This window comes from Macrotis lagotis, chromosome 7, assembly GCF_037893015.1.
Source record: "Macrotis lagotis isolate mMagLag1 chromosome 7, bilby.v1.9.chrom.fasta, whole genome shotgun sequence".
NCBI classification, from domain to species: domain Eukaryota; kingdom Metazoa; phylum Chordata; class Mammalia; order Peramelemorphia; family Peramelidae; genus Macrotis; species Macrotis lagotis.
In genome coordinates this window covers 136,983,729-137,002,121 of record NC_133664.1, presented here as the reverse complement: position 1 = coordinate 137,002,121, position 18,393 = coordinate 136,983,729, and the positions used below count along the sequence as shown (strand labels likewise).

At 35.4% G+C, this 18,393-nt stretch overlaps 1 pseudogene; it reads right to left on the bottom strand.

Annotated features, from left to right (window-relative positions):
- Positions 1-1,960: 1,960 nt before the first annotated feature.
- LOC141493845 (glucose-induced degradation protein 4 homolog pseudogene) lies at positions 1,961-2,709 on the bottom strand (annotated as a pseudogene).
- Positions 2,710-18,393: the final 15,684 nt, after the last annotated feature.

The following is an 18,393-nucleotide window of genomic DNA, read 5'->3' as shown; positions in this document are numbered from 1 at the left end:
GATTTGCTCTTCCCATCTACCCTCTCTAATACTTCATCTGAGTCCTATATTTGAAGATCAAACTTTCTATTTAGCTCTGATCATTTCAACAGGAAAATTTGAAAATCTCCTATTTAATTGAATGTTCATCGTTTTTTTCCCAGAAAGAGGATGTTCAGTTTTGCTGGGTAGTTGGTTCTCAGTTATAATCCAAGCTCCTTTGTCTTCTGGAATATCATATTCTAAGCCCTATGAGTCCTTAATATAGAAGTTGCTAAATCATGTGTTATTCTAACTGTAGCTACACAATGTTTGAATTGCTTCTTTCTGGTTTCTTGTAATATTTTCTCCTTGACTTGGGAGTTCTGAAATTTAGCTCTAATATTCCTAGCAGTTTTCATTTTGGGACCTCTTTCAGGAGGTAGTCAGTGGATTGTTTCAATTTCTATTTTGCCCTCTGATTCTAGGATAGCAGGGAAATTTTCCTGGATTATTTCTTGAAAATTAAGTCTAGGTCTTTTTTTAAATCATGATTTTGAGATAGTGTAATAATTTTAAATTTTATCTCCTGGATCTGTTTTCCAGGTTGGTTGTTTTTCCAATAAGATATTTCACATTTTATTCTAGTTTTCATTCTTTTGGTTTGGTTTTATTGTTTCTTGATTTCTCACAAAGTCAGCAGCTTCCCTTAGCTCTACTTTATATTTGAAGAAATTATTTTCTTTTTTTTTTGGCATGCACCCAAGCCTCAGGTTATTATTTGATGGTGAATGTTCCCCCCTCATCCCCCAACATTTCAAAGTCATTGTTAAAGGAGAACAATTGCTCCTTCTGCCTGATAAAAAGGTTTGTCAAGCATTGTTTTGTGTAGCAAAAGGAGGAGGTACAAATGTTAATGACCAAAAAACAGGTCTCTTAATTAGCACTAATTTATGCAATGCTGCAAACTTTTGTACCAGAATGACTAGTTTCAAAAACTGCTGGTTGATTAAATATACATATATATATATATATATATATACATATATAACTATAAAAATTAATAAGTCAACATTAGCTGTTTTCAATGTGAAAATGATAAAATGTAATTCTGAGTAATTGTGCATTTGCCATAGAGTCCTTGCGAAGGGGACCATAAAAATAATTTTTGTAATTAAAAAAATTCTCTTATTTTTACTGAGTTTGGTTTTACCCTCAAGTCTATGTGTTCAGAGCAAATGTACTGAGTAAGCAGGATTCTGATCCATTCCTACTGAGGGCTTGGAAGTGTTGAATTTAGTTATTCCCAATGGTGTGCCAAGGGAATCTAACAACTATTTATTTAGCCTTGAGTTGTTAATATTCCAGTGCTTTGCAGCTTTGGTTGACCCCATTAACCAATCAGAACTAAAGATTGATTAGGCCCTTTAAGAATCAGTACTACCTCAGCCACATGCTTCATTAGCAGATGTGGTAGCTCACCAATTCCCTGCACAAAACTTTGCTGATGCACAGATGGATCTAGGCTGTGGTTTCTTTTGAGCTACCAAAGTGTCAGACCAGGGGCACTGGGGTGCAACCATAAATCTGTGATTAGAAAGAATTAGTTCAAAACACTGCACACCAAGCTAATGCTGACACACACACACACACACACACACACACATATATATTATATATATATATATATATATATACATATATATATATATATATATATGTATATATATATATATATGTATATCATCCTGGAAACTTTCAACTCTGCTCGGATTTAGAATGGGGGTGAGGGGAAGGAACATTTCCCTAATGCAGAAGGTAGCTGTGCAATAAGGAAAAGTGCATTTAAATGTAGCTTAAAAAACAGATTAAAATTAAACTGCCATTCAGAAGCAGGAAGAATTCCATTAGCTTCTTGCCCTCCCCCGGTCATCCACTTCTCTTAGGCTCTATGGGTTGACACAGATGCCACCTGGGGCACCTGCTCCTTAGGAGACCGGTACACCCTACCTCCCACTTCTGGCAGGTACACAATTCTCCTGATCGACTGGAATCTTTTCTGCCAAGTTCAGTTTTACTTGGTTATTGTTCTGAACAGTCCATTGTCACCGGAATTCATAGATCCAGGCGCTATGTTCAGGAACATGAGTCAGATTTAAGGACTGATACCATTCTGAACTCCTATGATAGTAATAGCCCTCTATAGAGGCTGCAGATTTCTGGAAGCAGATGTAGTAGAACCCAGCAAAGGAAGCACCACTGATATCTTTGATTGTATGGTCTGGGACTAGGAATTGTTCTTTCCACCTCATGAAGACATAATCACCATTCTTCAGTTCTTCATAATTGAAGTCATCAGAATTAAATGATTTTGCATACTGGTAAAAAGCCTGAAACTTGCCCTAGTGTTTACGATCTACATCCTCATCTGCATCCCACTTTCGGGTTAAAAATGGGTGCTTTTTGCTGATTATTTCCCCTTCAAAGAAGGTGGTAAGAGTTGGGTATTCCTCAGTAAGGCCTTTAATCTTCAAGTTTCCAGAAAGGTAAGAGTTTTCCATATCCACATGCTGCAGTACCACCTCCACGTAGTATGAGTTCCCCTTACTCTTCTGGTGGCCTTGGAACTTGGAGCCGCTGTACAGGAGGCTGGTAGCCACGCCAGGCTGCTGGGTGTTTATGGGGGAAGGCGGGATGAGGGAGGTGGCGGAGGCGCTGGAGTGGGGGGGGGCACTCTGTGTGGACTGGCATCTTGGGGGCCCAACGGTGGGGTAGGGAAGGGGGAGGGAGAGGAGGGGGGAAGGGAAATCTGGGGAGGGGGGAGAAGCAGCCACGGCCGCGGGAGGAGGGTGGGCTGACCCAAGAAATTATTTTCTTCAGAGAGCTTTTGTATCCCCTTTTCTATCTGGTCAATTCTACTTTTTAAGGCAATTTTCTCATCATCGGTCTTATGGATTGCTTTTTCCATTGGACTCAAACTGGTTTGTAAGATGTTATTTTCTTCAGTATTTTTTTTAATTCCTTCACTAAGCTGTTGACTTCATTTTCATGATTTTCCTGCATTGCTCTCATTTTTCTTCCCGCTTTTCCTCTACCACTTTACTTGGTTTTCAAAATATTTTTGATCTCTTCCATAGCCTGAGGCCAATTCATATTTTTCTCAGGGGCTTTGGATTCAGAAGCTTTGACCTTGTTATTTTCTGAGTGTGTATTTTGATCTTCCATTGGACCAAAGTAATTATCTATGGTCAAATTTTTTCTTCTTCTGGTGTTTGCTCATTTTCCCAGCCTACAACTTGATTTTAACTCTTTGCTAATATGTGCTTCTGCTCCCAGGGAGTAGGACACACTAGACCAAGATTTTGAGGGTTTTGTAGCTGTTTTCAGGGATACCCCCTCAAGGACCTCAATTCTTCTAAAGTCTTATGAGAGAATCTACCAACTCTCCTGGCCTGTGCTTCTGGTCTGTGAATGTCCACAAGCATTCCCTTCTGCCCCAGAAACTGTGGGGAGAGTCCCTATGCTGTCATATCAGTAAAACTCCTTTTACTGAGAATGGGGCCTCAGACTGTGACCTAGATCTGAATATGGCAAAGCAGCAGAATCCTGCTTCAAGGAATGCAAAGAGATCTATGCAGTCTCCCCCTGACTCCCTTACCATCTATGGGAAGTAGCTGCTTAGTGGCTCCCCAGGTCTGTTCCTGTTCCCCAGAGTCAGGTCTTGATTAAGACCTGCACTGGACTAGGCTCCATGCTCATTCTGATGTGGCTGAGTTTTCTTGTTGAGCTTCCCAATTGTCCTTGACTATAGCTGGGATGAGAGGTCTGGAAACTGCCCCAGCTGTCATGGACCCAGATGCTACCAGGGACCAAGTGCCTATGGGCTGTTCCTGTATGGCTTGAGCCCTTCCACTCCTGTGTGCTTGGGCCACACCATGGGTCTTTCTAATCTCTGTGTAACACATCTTTTTTGAGGATATTCCAAGTAGTTGTGAGCTGGAAAATTATTTAGTCTTTTTGTAGGTTCTGCCACTCTAAAATTTGGTTAGAGTTACTTTTTAAAGGTATTTGGAGTGATTTATGAGAGAACTTATGGGAGTTCCTGCTTCAACTCTGCCATCTTGGCTCTGCCCCTCTCTACTGATTGTTCTACTGAATTATTATATTTGATTGAATAGATTTGGGTTCTATTTGGCACTGCTCTTTACATTCTTCTATTGTTTTCCATAACTAGATCAGAAAAAAAAAACAACAAACAAACTAGAGTGGTTAATCATGCCAAGTCAGGGAGCACAACCGCTCACTTTCTTCTCGACAAGAGGATACATACCCAACAGCAGAAAATATATTGGTTCTCATATCAGTTACATTAGACTACAAAATATAATAGGGACTGCACATATCAAACAAGGAATTAGAATCAGAAAAAGAGATACAAAAACATTTGCATATGCATGAATATACTTAATTTATCTGAATTATGCAATTAAAATATTTTTATTTTGTCTTCAGAAAAGTTCACTTGAATTAGAACTGTTACCTGATTCCTCTGCAGTTTTTGTATCCAGGCTACAAGTTGAGCACAGCCAGAAATATATACCTTTATCATCGGTAACCAGATGCTATTTTAAATTTTCTTCTAAAATATTTAGGGTATATTTTTCAGAGACTGGCAGGTCATTGTTTGTTTTGATTTTCCATATGGTCTTCCATTAATATATTAATGACTGCTCCTGTTATGCTATTGATCTTATTTTTTCCTTATAAGATGTTTATTTTCATGCTAGGAGATGAAAATATTTCAAATGGGAAACTAGTTCCTCTACAGTTACTACATATAGAAGTCAAACTGATATTATTGTAATACTCCATATATATAACAGCACCTTCTTCATAGGATTGTTGTGACAATCAAATTTTACATTTTTGTATGTATGTATATATATATATATATATATATATATTCATACAGAGAGAAAGAGAGTGAGAGAGAGAGAAACAGCGTATTAGAAATTTTAAAATGCTGTACCTATAATTATTATGTGGCATAATTCCTAGCCTCTGGGAGTTTAGCATCTAAGGTCACTCATATATCATATAAGGGTCAATAAATTCTTGTTGACTGAATATAATTATCTCTGGATCACTCCCATAGCCTAGCTCAGTCCTGAATATAATAAGTGCCTAACAAATAGAAATTGAACTGAATTTCCATTTTATAATAATTCATAATTTATGACATATACAGTAGTGCTTTAATGATATAATGTTCTTTGTATACATACATATATGTCTATAATCTTAGTGGTAGATAAAGTATTTTCACAATCAATATTTTGAGTTCCTTGAGAATAGGGACTTTCTTAATTGCAGGTGCTTAATAAATGTTTGTTAAGTTAGATGTAGATGGTAAATTTAATAGTTTTGCATTGCAGCTATAAGCTATGCATTTTGCAGGTGTGTGTGTGAGTGTGTGTGTGTGTGTGTGTGTGTGTGTGAGAGAGAGAGAATCCTTGCTTGAAGGGTCTTGCAGTGAGAGAATATGGGATGGCTCAGTGAAAATTCATATGTAGGTCTTGGCATTAAGAGGACAGCATGGAAATAATTTCCAACTCAGTTTTCCTAGTGTAATACTTGTTTATAAAAGTCAATATAATATAATGCTATAGAACCAGCCACAGAGCCAAGAACATTTGGGTTCCAGACCTGTCTTTGATAACATAATAGCAGAATGACAATAGGCAATTTAGTAATTTCCAATATCCTTAAATGTTTATTGAATTGAATTGAAGTATATATGAGGGGAGAAAAACTGCTTTGATTTGAAGAGAAGGATCGTGTTACATATTTTTACATTTGCTACTTTATAACACTGTAACCACATAATAGATAGTGTGCTATAAAGTACAAAGGAGTGTTGGATCCTAGCAAGAGAAGCAGGATAACTAAATGAGAACTGGTAGTGATTCAGCCCAGCTGTAACACTCTTAACTAATTCTTAATTTTCTTCTTTACTTTTTCTCTTTCAACTTTTGCTAGATTTCCTTAAGAGATCTAGCCCTTATTACTATTTAATTTACTAACTTCCTTACTTGTTTATTTTATAAAATTTTCATGTATAAAAATTATTTTATAAAATTTTCATGTATAAAATTTTCCCTATGTATAGAACTCTGAATCAGGAGAGTCTATGTATGTAATTCATTCCCGACTTTCTGAAGAATATGACACTCTTTCTCCCCTTTAACAAGAATATCAAAGAATTCTAGGACTGGAAACAACCTCAAAAATCATCTTGTCTATAATTCTTTCATTTTAATAGGTAAAGCTAGCTCACCCAGGTCATATTGATAATTGGTGGCATAAGTGATATGAGGACAGAGATCTGGGATTAAATTGGGTAATAATCCTAGCTCTGACAATACTTGTTTGTGTGATCTTGGTCAAGTTAACTCAAGTTTTTCTGCTTTTTCCTCCAGGAAAGAAGCTGCTTTTCTTTATTTTAAGCTTATAAATTGCTATAAGTTTATATACTTCCCTGTTCTTTTACAGAATTAAGACTATCATAACCATCATATATCTTTCTCATTGGATGACATTTTAGTCTTATTGTTTTCTTGAGCAATTCTATGGTCGGCTTCCCTTGAAGTCTACTCTGTTCCATTGCTGTCTCTCTTTGGTCTGTTCCCATTTGTCACCATTCAAATTGTTTGCTAAGTCAGTGCTCTTATACCTGACTCAATTTGTCCTCATTATCTGCAGTGACATACATTTCTAAACTTTCCCAAAGAAGACACAGCTTGCAAAATCCCCCCCCCCACCTCTCTCTCTCTCTCTCTCTCTCTCTCTCTCTCTCTCTCTCTCTCATAAAACCACACTCAGCCATTCTAGCGACACCAGATAGGAAGATTATTAAAATAGAACTCTGACTCTCAAGCAGGAAATAGACTCCCATATAGCCAAATGTATTCTATTTTGCAGTTCAAACATCTTTGTGACAAAATGAATTAATCACTTTTCATTGCATGTTATACGAATTTCTTATAGGAAAGGAATTTTCAAATAACTATCTATAACAGTAATTCTTTGAGTTTTAAAAGAAAAGGATTAGGACAGAGTGTGGGATTGTGCATAAGGGAGAGAAGAACAACAACAAACTTCTGCTCATAGAATCACAGAGCAGGAAAAGAAATTAGAAGTTAATTTTCTGTAGTACTGTGTTTTCAGCCAAATTAATGTCTTAGAAGTAAAGGCAAGATGGCTGTCTTTTGTCTTCTTGAATATTGATGGAAACAGAGATTTATCAGTCTTTCTCAATGAGTTTTTCCAGTGTTTTTCATTCCCCTAACCATCAAGAATTCCTTCTATATCAATCAATCAATTGATCAACAAATACTAGGAATATTCTAGACCCTAGAAATACAAATATAAAAATGAGCCAGTTCTTGCTCTTAAGCAGTTTGCATTCTATCAAAAAGATATGGAATATGTACAGGATATATAGTCCTTTAGGAGTGAGAAAACTAACAAATTTAAACAAAATAAAGGAAATTCTCTTGAAAAAGGAGACATTTTGGCCTTGGGCAAGCCACTTAAACCTATTGCCTTGCAAAAAAACCCTAAAAAAATAAAGAAAAAGGAGGCATTTGAGCTGATTCTTGAAAGTAATTAAAGGTTTCAAGAGTCAGAGGTGAGGAGGGAGAGCATCCATTCTAAGTATGGATAATCTGTTTAAAGTCACAAGGATGGGAAGTATAATATCCAATGTCTAGAGAAAAGCAAGAAAACCAGTTTGACTAGAGTGTAAAGTGCATAAGGAATAATATTTAATCATCCTTGAAACACACATTGGAACCATATTGTGATGAGTTCAAAATGACCTAAAGTCTGTATTTTATTCCAAGATTGTCAGGAACCTCTTAAACTTATTTAGGAGTGATTTAGAGAGATGCTTTAGAATTTGGCCATTATGTTTAGTATTTCAGAGTCTATATAGAGCAAGGGTGGGGAACTTTTTTCCTGCCTAGGACCTTTTGGATACTTATTTTTTTTTAGGTTTTTGTAAGGCAAACGGGGGTTAAGTGGCTTGCCTAAGGCCACACAGCTAGGTAATTATTAAATGTCTGAGACCAAATTTGAACCCAGGTACTCCTGACTCCAGGGCCGGTGCTTTATCCACTATGCCACCTAGCCACCCCCTTTTGGATATGTATAACATCATTCACCTGCTATATTTGGTTAAATAATTAATTCACTCCTAAAAGGCTCCTGAATTTTGAGTCTTCCATGTGGTTGCCATGGCAGCATCAAAGCAAATGATTTCAAGGGTCTTCCCTACCCTGTAATAGAGAGGCACCAATTTGGAGGCTATTGCAATAGTACAGATGTCAGATAAAGAGTATAAGGCCTACTGTGATTGTGATGTGAGCAGAGAGAAGATAACATTTGAAAAATGTTGAAGAGGAAAAATCAACAAGACTTTGCAAATGATTACAAACTGATTAATATGAGGTATGAGGGGAACAAGGAGACAAGGATGATTCCTAGCTCCACAACTTGGGTGACCAGAAATACAGTAGTACCTTTTAGAGAAATAAGGAAATTAGGAGGAGTAGTATGTTTTGGGGGAAAAGGTACTTGCCTGAGCTGAGAATCAGCTGCTTATGGGATACCCAGTAGAGATGTCAAGTAAGCAGTTAGATGAAGCTTGAACTTGGGAGAAAAACCAACATCTCATTTGCTTTAATTTAAACTCTTTTCCTTATATTTAATCTAGTGGGGAGAACATTTTCTTCACTGATTCTCTCTACACTTTAGGGTAATTATCACACTTTTTAGATCAAACAATCACATATCTTTAACTCATTTCAGTCTTCAAGCATTGACTACTCATAGTATCATTTCTGGAATTACTTTTCTTGAAAGGTTGCTTGAGAATCACAAATACATATTTAATGGATCTACTTTGCAAAGCCGTAAATTGTTTTAATTGGAGATACTATGTTTCTATGCTGTTCTCTTGCCATGTGAGTGGGAGTAGCCTCTTTCAAATGACTATTGACTATATAACTAAAACAGGCTGCCTCTATAAAATTACCGGACTGGGATAGTCTTACGTTGTTTCTGTGTGCTCTTTTATGCTCTTTCCAGTCAGGATCACATACAGTTCACCTAAGGTTCAGGTATCATAATTGCCCAGTCCTCTCTCCTTTTAAGGCTCATGGCTTGGGATGTTTCTGTTTTGCTTCATTTATTTTCTCTATTTCAGATTTAGGTGGTCATCCCCATTGGACACAAGAGATAGAGCCATGGCAATCCTGGATCCAGGATTCCAAGAAGATGAGACAAGTAGACAGTCCCATAGGGAAGTCTTGACAAGCCAAGGTGTTTGGGACTTGAACCCAACAGAAGTCTGGATCTTGGAACTGGGACTGCACTACATAGAGATTGAGCCAAATTTGAACCTAATCCTTTTCCCTTCTCAGATGGTGGAGGGAAGGTAAAGGGAATTTAAGCCCCACAAGTTGAGAGAGTAAGTTTGTACACTTATTATTATAGCTTTGAAGTATATATATTCTCTTGTAAAACAATGTAATCTGATTGTTAATGCTAAATGGAATTGATTCTCTAGACTAACTCACATTACTTTATGTTAACTGGTCAATTCATGTAGCCTTCTACTATTAATTTGGAGAGATCCCTAGCTTTCTATATACAGTTGGGACAATTTTCTGACCTCCTGCCCATTTGGAAATATCCCAGTATTCTATTCAATTTAAGGATAACTCCAGTATTCTGATCTTATTCACATGACTTTGAATCAGTCTTTATGGCTACTCTCTTTCATATCCATTGGTCATATGACTGGCTCATGTGTATACATATCACAGTAGATGTATAGTATATGGAATGAACTTTTTTTATTTTTTCAAATACACACAAAGATAGTTTTCAACAAATTCCTTTTGAAAGCTTTTGAGTTCTGCATCCTTCAACCACCCTCCCTTCCCGTGGTAACAAGCAATCTGATATGGGTTATATATGTATTATCATGTTTAGTTTATTTCCATATTCATCATGTAGTAAAACTAGAATTAGGACTAATAGGAGAAAAAATATGAGAAAGTAAAAAACAAAAATTTTTGAAAAATGAACAAAATATACTTTGTTCTGCATTTAGAATCCATAGTTTTTTCTCTGGATATAGATGGCATTTTCTTTAAAAGTTTTCTTAGGGGGGTGGCTAGGTGGCCTAGTGGATAAAGCACTGGCCTTGGAGTCAGGAGTACCTGAGTTCAAATCTGGTCTCAGACACTTAATAATTACCTAGCTGTGTGGCCTTGGGCAAACCACTTAACCCCATTTGCCTTGCAAAAACCTAAAAAAAGAAAAAGAAAAAAAAAAAGTTTTCTTAGGATTGCCTTGATCACCAACTGCTGAGAAGAGGTAAGTCCAACATAGTTGCACATCTCACAATATTGCTGGTAATACATACAATATTGTTTTGGTTCTGTTGAATTCACTTTATATCAATTCATGCAAGTCTTTTCAGGCTTTTCTGAAGTCCAGCCACTCATGATTTCTTATAGAACAGTTGATGGAAATTCTCTCAATTTCCAGTTCTTTGCCACTACAAAAAGAACTGTTATATTTTTTTACATGTGAATTTTTTTCTCTTTTTATGATTTCTTTGGGATACAGATCTGGTATTGGTATTGCTGGTTCAAAGGGTATGCACAGATTGTTTGTCCTTTGGACATAACTCCAACAAGCTCTCCAGAATGAATTGAATCATTGGTGTCCCAATTTCCCCATACCTCCTCCAATATTGATCATTTTCCTTTTTTTTTTTGTCATTTTATTCAGTCTGATAGGTGGTACCTCAGAGAGCTGCTTTAATTTGGATTTCTCTAATCAATAATGATTTGGAATGTCTTTTTCAATATGACTATAGATAGTTTTAGTTTCTTCCTTTGAAAAGTGCCTGTTCATATCCTTTGACCATTTATCAATTAGAGAGTGACTTATATTCTTATACATTTGACTCAGTTCTCTACATTTTGAGCCTTTTTTTTCAGAAACTCTAGCTCTAGAATCAGAAGAACATTATACACACTACCAACATCACAGGGTGATGATCAACCATGTTGGACTTGCTCATTTCATCAGTACAATAATCAGGGACAATTTTAGGGGATTTGTGATGGAGAAAACCATCGGTATCCATTTAAACAAAGTTCAAATGAAGGAGGAGTTTAAATGAAGATCAATTTTATTATCTTCAATTTTACATTTTTTTTAGGTTTTTGCAAGGCAAATGGAGTTAAGTGGCTTGCCCAAGGCGACACACCTAGGTAATTATTAAGTCAGATCTCTGGAGATGGGACAAGTTTATAATCAAATATAAGAGAAAGAACATTATAAATTGCAAAGTGGATAATTTTGATTACATGAAATTAAAAAGGTTTTGCACAAATAAAATCAATGAAATCAAGACTGGTAGGAATATAGAAAACTGGGAAACAATTTTCAGTTAGTGTTTCTTTTTTTAAATGAGTAGAACAGAATTTATTATTTTTATATTATACAAATATTTTATTTGTTTTACAATTACATTCAATGGTAGTTTCTAACAATCACTTTTTGAGTTTTACAACTTTTCTCCCTCCCTCCATACCCTCCCCCTTCTCCCCAACAGAAGGCAATCTGATATAGGCTTTGCATTTGCATCCATGCTAAGCATAGATTGAAATTGAACTTGTGGGAGAAGAATCAGATCCAAAAGAAAACATTAAAGATAGCAAAATTACAAATTACATAAGACAACTTTTTAAAAATTGAAGATAATAGGGGCAGCTAAGTGGCACAGTGGATAAAGCACAGGCCCTGGAGTCAGGAGTACCTCGGTTCAAATCCGGGCTCAGACACTTAATTCCTTGTTTTCCCAATGGGCTTATGATAGCACCCTAAATCCTGCACCCATTTCTACTTTATCTTGGTATAGGTTGTGAAATTTGGTCTTTGCCTAGATTCTGCCATACTGTTTTCAAGTTTTCCAGGAATTTTTGTCTAAGAGTTCTTGTTCAAGAAGCTTGAGTCTTTGGTTTTATCAAAAAGTAGATTCCTATATTCAGTTCTGATGGTTTCTTTTGTACTTAATCTGTTCCACTGATCCACTTCTCTGTTTCTTACCCAGTATCAGATGGTTCTGATGACTGCCACTTTATAATACAGCTTTAGATGTGCTTTAGCTAGACCACCTTCCTTTGCATTTTTTCATTAATTGTATTGATATGCTTGAATTTTTATTCCTCCAGAAGAATTTTGTTACTATTTTTTCTGTGTGAGACAATTTAGTTGGTATAATACTGAATAAGTAATAATTTAGGTAGAATTGCCTTTTTTTATTATTTTAGTTCATCCTCATGAGCATTTGACATTTTTCCAATTGTTTAGATCTGACTTTATTTCTGTGAAAAGTGTTTTGTAATTGTGTTCATATGATTTTGAATTTATCTTGGGAAGTAAATTTCTAAGTATTTTATGTTTTTTTGCAAGGCAAATGGGGTTAAGTGGCTTGCCCAAGGCCACACAGCTAGGTAATTATTAAGTGTCTGAGACCGGATTTGAACTCAGGTACTCCTGACTCCTGGGCGGGTGCTTTATCCACTGCACCACCTAGCCTCCCCTATTTTATGTTTTCTACAGTTACTTTAAATAGAATTTCTCTTTCTGTTCCTGTTGGACTTCAATAGTAACATATAGAAATGATGATTTAGGTGGGTTTATTTTATATCTTATACTTTGCTAAAGTTAATTGTTTCAAGTTGTTTTTAGCTAATTTTCTAACTTTCTCTCAAGTATACCATCATATCATCTGAAAAGAGTGAGACCTTTGTTTCCTCCTGGTCTATTCTAATTATTTCAATTTATTATTTTTCCATTGTTAAAACTAACATTTCTGGGGCGGCTAGGTGGCACAGTGTATAGAGCACCAGCCCTAGAGTCAGGAGTAACCAGAGTTCAGATGCAATCTCAGATACTTAATAATTGCCTAAACTGTGTGGCCTTGGGCAAGCTACTTAATCCCAAAACTAACACTTCTAATACAATATTGAATAGCAGTGGTGATTAAAGCTATCTTTGTTTCACCCCTGATCTTACTGAGAATTCTTCTGACTTAACCCTATTAAATATAAAGCTTGCTGATGCTTTTAGATAGATACTACTTGTCATTTTAAAGAAAACTTCATTCATTCCTATGCTCCAGTGTTTTTAAAAGGAACAAGTGCTGTATTTTGTCAAAAACTTCTTCAGTATCTATTAATATAATCATGATTTCTTTTAGTTTTGTTTTGAATTATGTTGATTATTTTCATAATATCAAACCAATCCTGAGTTCTTGGTATAAATTCTACGTAATCATAGATCTTAGGGATAATTTGCAATAATCTCTTTGCTAATATTTTATTTAAATTTTTGCATCAATATTCATTAGGGAGATTGATCTATAATTTTCTTTGACTGTTTTGGCTCTTCTTGGCTTAAGTATCAACACCATATTGGAGCCATGAAAAGAATTTGGCAGAACTCCACCTATTTTTTCAAATAGTTTATATAGAATTGTAATTAATTTTTCTTTAAATGCTTATTAAAATTTCCTTGCAAATCTATCAGACCCCAGAGATTTTTTTTCTTGCAATTTTCATTAATGGCCTATTCAATTTCTTTTTTTTTTTTCTGAAATGGAGTTATTTAACCATTTTATTTCCTCTTCTGTTATTCTTGGCAGTCTATATTTTTTATAAATAATCATCTATTTCAAGCATATGGTCAGATTTGTTGGCATACTATTGAGCAAAATAGCCCTAAATTATTACTTTAATTTTGTTCTCTTTTAAGGTTTACACTTTTCATTTGTGATACTGCTAATTTGGTTTTCTAGTTTCTTTCAAATGAACTAAAGGTTTATTTTATTTTTTTCATAAAATTTTTATATTTATCTATTCAATAGCTATCTTACTTTCATTTTTTTAATTTCATCTTTGATTTTCAGAATTTCTAATTTGGTTTTAAATTGGGTTTTTAATTTGTTCTTTTTCTAGGTTTTTTAGCTGTATGCTCAATTCATTGAGCTCCTCTTTCTCTGTTTTATTCATGTAAGTATTTAGAGATATAAAATTTCTAGCAATGACTGCTTTAGCTACATCCCACAAGTTTTGGTATGTTGAATCATCAATGTCATTTTCTTGGAGGAGATTGTTGATTTCTTCTATTATTTGTTGTTTGATGCACGCATTCTTTAAAATTAGGTTATTTAATTTCCAAAGAATTTTAGGTGATCATTCTATAACCTTTTATTGCATGTAATTTTTACTGCATCAGGAACAGATACATTTGATATTTATGCCTTTCTACATTTGATTGTAAGGTTTTAAAATTCTAATACATGGTCAATTTTTGTAGGTGCCATGTACCACAGAAAAGAAGATATATTCCTTTCTATGCCCCTTCAATATTCTCCAGAGGGCTATCATATCTAACTTTTCTAAAATTTTATTCACTTTCTTAATTTCTTTCTCATTTATTTTGTCATATGATTATACATAACTTTAATTCTTTCATTCGAAAACTGTCTGTTCATATACTTTGACCATTTATCAATTGTAGAATGACTTGTAACCTTATAAATTTGATGCGGTTCTCTATATATTTTAGAAATGACACCTTCATCAGACTTCTTATTTGTGAAGATTGTTTCCCAGCTTTCTGCTTTCCTTCTGATTTTGGCAGCATTGATTTTATTAGTGCAAAAAACTTTTAATATAATATAGTCAAAATCATTCCTTTTGCAGTTTATAATGTACTCTATTTCTTATTTGATCATAAATTTGTTCCCTTTCCATATATCTGATAGATAAGAGTATTTCTTGGTTTATTAGCTTATCCATGCTATCACCCTTTATATCTAAATCCTGTACCCATATTGACCTTATTTTGGTGTAGGATTTTGGTATAGTAATGTGAGATATGGGTCTATCCTTGTTTTTGCCATACTAGTTTTCCAGTTTTCCCAACAATTTTTGTGAAATAGTGAGTTCTTATCCCAGAAGGTCTTTGGGTCTGTCAAACAGTAAATTACTGTAGTCATTTACTACTGTTTCTTTTGAACCTATCCTAAACCATTGATACATTACTCTATTTCTTTTTTAAATTTTATTTAAGGTAATGCAGTTAAGTGACTTGCCCAAGGTCACACAGCTAGACAATTATTAAGTGTCTGAGTTCAAATTTGAACTCAGGTCCTCCTGACTCCAGGGCCAGTGATCTATCTACTACATCACCTAACTGATTACTCTATTTCTTAACCAGTACAAGGCAGGTTTTTTTGTTTTTTTTAGGTTCTTGCAAGGCAAATGGGGTTAAGTGGCTTGCCCAAGGCCACACAGCTAGGTAATTATTAAGTGTCTGAGACAGAATTAGAACCCAGGTACTCCTGACTCCAAGGCCAGTGCTTTATCCACTATGCCACCTAGCCACCCCCTTACAAGGCAGTTTTGATGACTGCTGCTTTATTGTATAATTTTAGATCTGGTTGAGCTAGGCTACTTTACTTTACATTCTTTTTTCATCAGTTCCCTTGCTATTCTTCACCTTTTGTTGCTCCAGATGGATTTTGTTAGTATTTTTTCTAGCTTGGTAAGGTAATTATTTGGTCATTTGATTGGTATGGCATTATGTAATTTAATTTGGGTAGGATTGTAATTTTTATTATATTAATTTGATCTAAGCATGAGCAATTAATATTTTCAATTATTTAGATCTGACTTTATTTGGGTGAGAAGTGCTTTATAGTAGTGTTCATACAATTTCTCAGTTTGTCTTGAGAGGTAGATTCCCAAGTATTTAATGTTGTCTACAGTTACTTTAAATGAAACTTCTCTTTCTGTCTCTTGTTCTTGGGCTTTGTTATTCATATATGGAAATGCTGATGATTTATGTGGGTTTATTTCATATCCTGCTATTTTGCTGATTTTGTTCATTGTTTCAAGGAGTTATTTTAGATGATTTTCTCAATGTGCACATTAACAACAACATTGTGAAATGATCAACCCTGATGGATGCAGCTGCTCTCAGCAGTTCAGAAAGCTAGAACAACTCTATTAGACCAGCTATGGATAATGCTATCTCCATTCAGAAGAAGAAAAACAAAACAAAACAAAACAAAATCCTTCAGAATCTGATGAACTCTACATTTACTTTTTAAAAAATATCTCTTGTGGATTTCTTTCCCTTAATCCTAATTCCTCATACCAAAAATGACTATTTTCTAAATATGTTTAACACAAATGTATGTGTACAATATTAACCTGACTGTTTGCTTCGGAGAGGAGGGGGGTGGAAGGGAGGGTGGAAGGAAATTTTGTAACTAAAAAATATACATAGGCATATACATAAATGTTGAAAAACTTTTGTAACATGTATTTGGAAAAATAAAATATCAATTAATTTTTTTAAGTAGCCTGCCCCAGTCATGTCTGCTGCTGCAGCAGAGTTCCAAGGTTCAAACTTTGCCTTCCTAGCTAGGGTTGAGACCCTCACTTGCTGACCTACTGTACCACTGGCCTACTGAGCTGGTACCTAAGCTACATTATGGCTAAGAACGTCCCTCTGGTTTCCTACCTCTGCTACCTATGCTGGGATATACTTCCCTTTTACTGACATAAAATAGACTTCCCTGAAGTTCCTCTATGAAGGCTTGAGTTGAAAAATTGTTTTACTCTGATTTTTTTTTGAGAGTTGTGTCACTCTGTTTAGAGGCTTCAAAGTTATTTCAGTACAAGCTCTGGGAACTTCCTAGCTTTGCGCCATCATCTATTGAGTCTTTGCAAAAATTCTAGTATATTTTAATGATGACAGAATAAAAAGAGTGTTTGTAATAGAGGGACTGTATAGCTGAAACAGAAACAGAGAGTAACAAGGAGATGAACTTATGACAGCAATGGAAAGAGGGAATAAATATCTCCTGTGGATAGTGGATTCAGAGTTGTAAAGGACTAATCTCCCTTCCCATTTTACATATGAGAAAATTGATACTCAAGGAGCAACTCATTTAAGTATCAAAGGTGGTATGCAGAACTGGTGCTCATTCCTTTGTACCAGACCAACACAACAGCCTATATCATCACAATTAGGGTCCCTGGGCGGGGTGGGGGGGGAACACACCTATCAACCATGTGACTTTGTATCCATAAGTTTCCATTTTATTCCCTTTTAATCATCACTTGGTTTTTACCAGACCATTGATCCAGAAGGACCAGGAATTCCCACCAAATCCTTGCCTTTTTTCCTTCTATTCCTCCAAAGCCAAAAAAACTCTCATATAATTTTTTCTTTATCAACCAAATTTTGTTTGCTGAGAATAAATACACAGGAATAAAACCTTCAAAGTATCTTTGGGCTAGTATTTCTAAAAGAACTTACCAAATCTCAGTATTAGATCACTCCCACCATTTACCATCTTAATTCCTACACATATACTATTGAATAAAGTTGAAAAATAATCACAACTATTTGTGAAGGGTTAAAGTTAAGAATGAGGCCATGAAGTTCCCTTGAGAAAACATGAGGCCCAGATGTTTGCACAAGGTCAGAATGCTCTGATGACAGCAAATATCTTAGTGTGCTCTGTACTCAAGGAGGAGCTCTGGTCCTTCTTTACATAACCATTATCTTACTCCTTTGAAGTTGATAGAAAAGAGAACATCAAGTGTGAAAGAGGAATCCTGGGAACAATTTTTGAGTTATACTGTTTTGCATACCAAAAAGAGGCTGAAGGAGTGGTCTCACATGCATAAAAAAGGACTGTCTGCTTGGGAATGCAGAGATGTAGTGGCCTTTTAATAAAACTTGTTACTCTTCTCTTCTGGTTTGAACTCTCATTAGTGAACGCGCTGGTCATGTCCCGTGGCGCTCCTGAAGACCTTGGAATAAGGCACCACCCGGCTGCACAAAAGGAAAAGTCAAAGGACTTTTCAACTATTCTAACTTGGTCCACTACAAATTTAGGTTCTATAACTTCAACTGGAATTTCATCGCAACTAGGAAATCCTGCTAACCTCCCTTATCAACTCCCTTTCCAACTTCCCAGACTTTCATCTCTCCTCAGACTCCCTTTGTATTCACTTCCATTTGCCCTCTTGGTTGAGAATTTTGCCTCATATTTTATGGAAAAAAATGAATATAGTAAGTTCTCTCTTTTCCCCTCTTATTTATCTCATAACACTAAAGCTCTTTCTGCCATTATCTTTTTCACCCATCTCATATAATGAAATAACCTTACTACTTACAGAGATAATTCCTCTACCTGTTTAAGTGATCCCACTCTAACTTTTCTCCTTCAAAAGATTTCCCCTTCTGCCATCCCTACTCTAT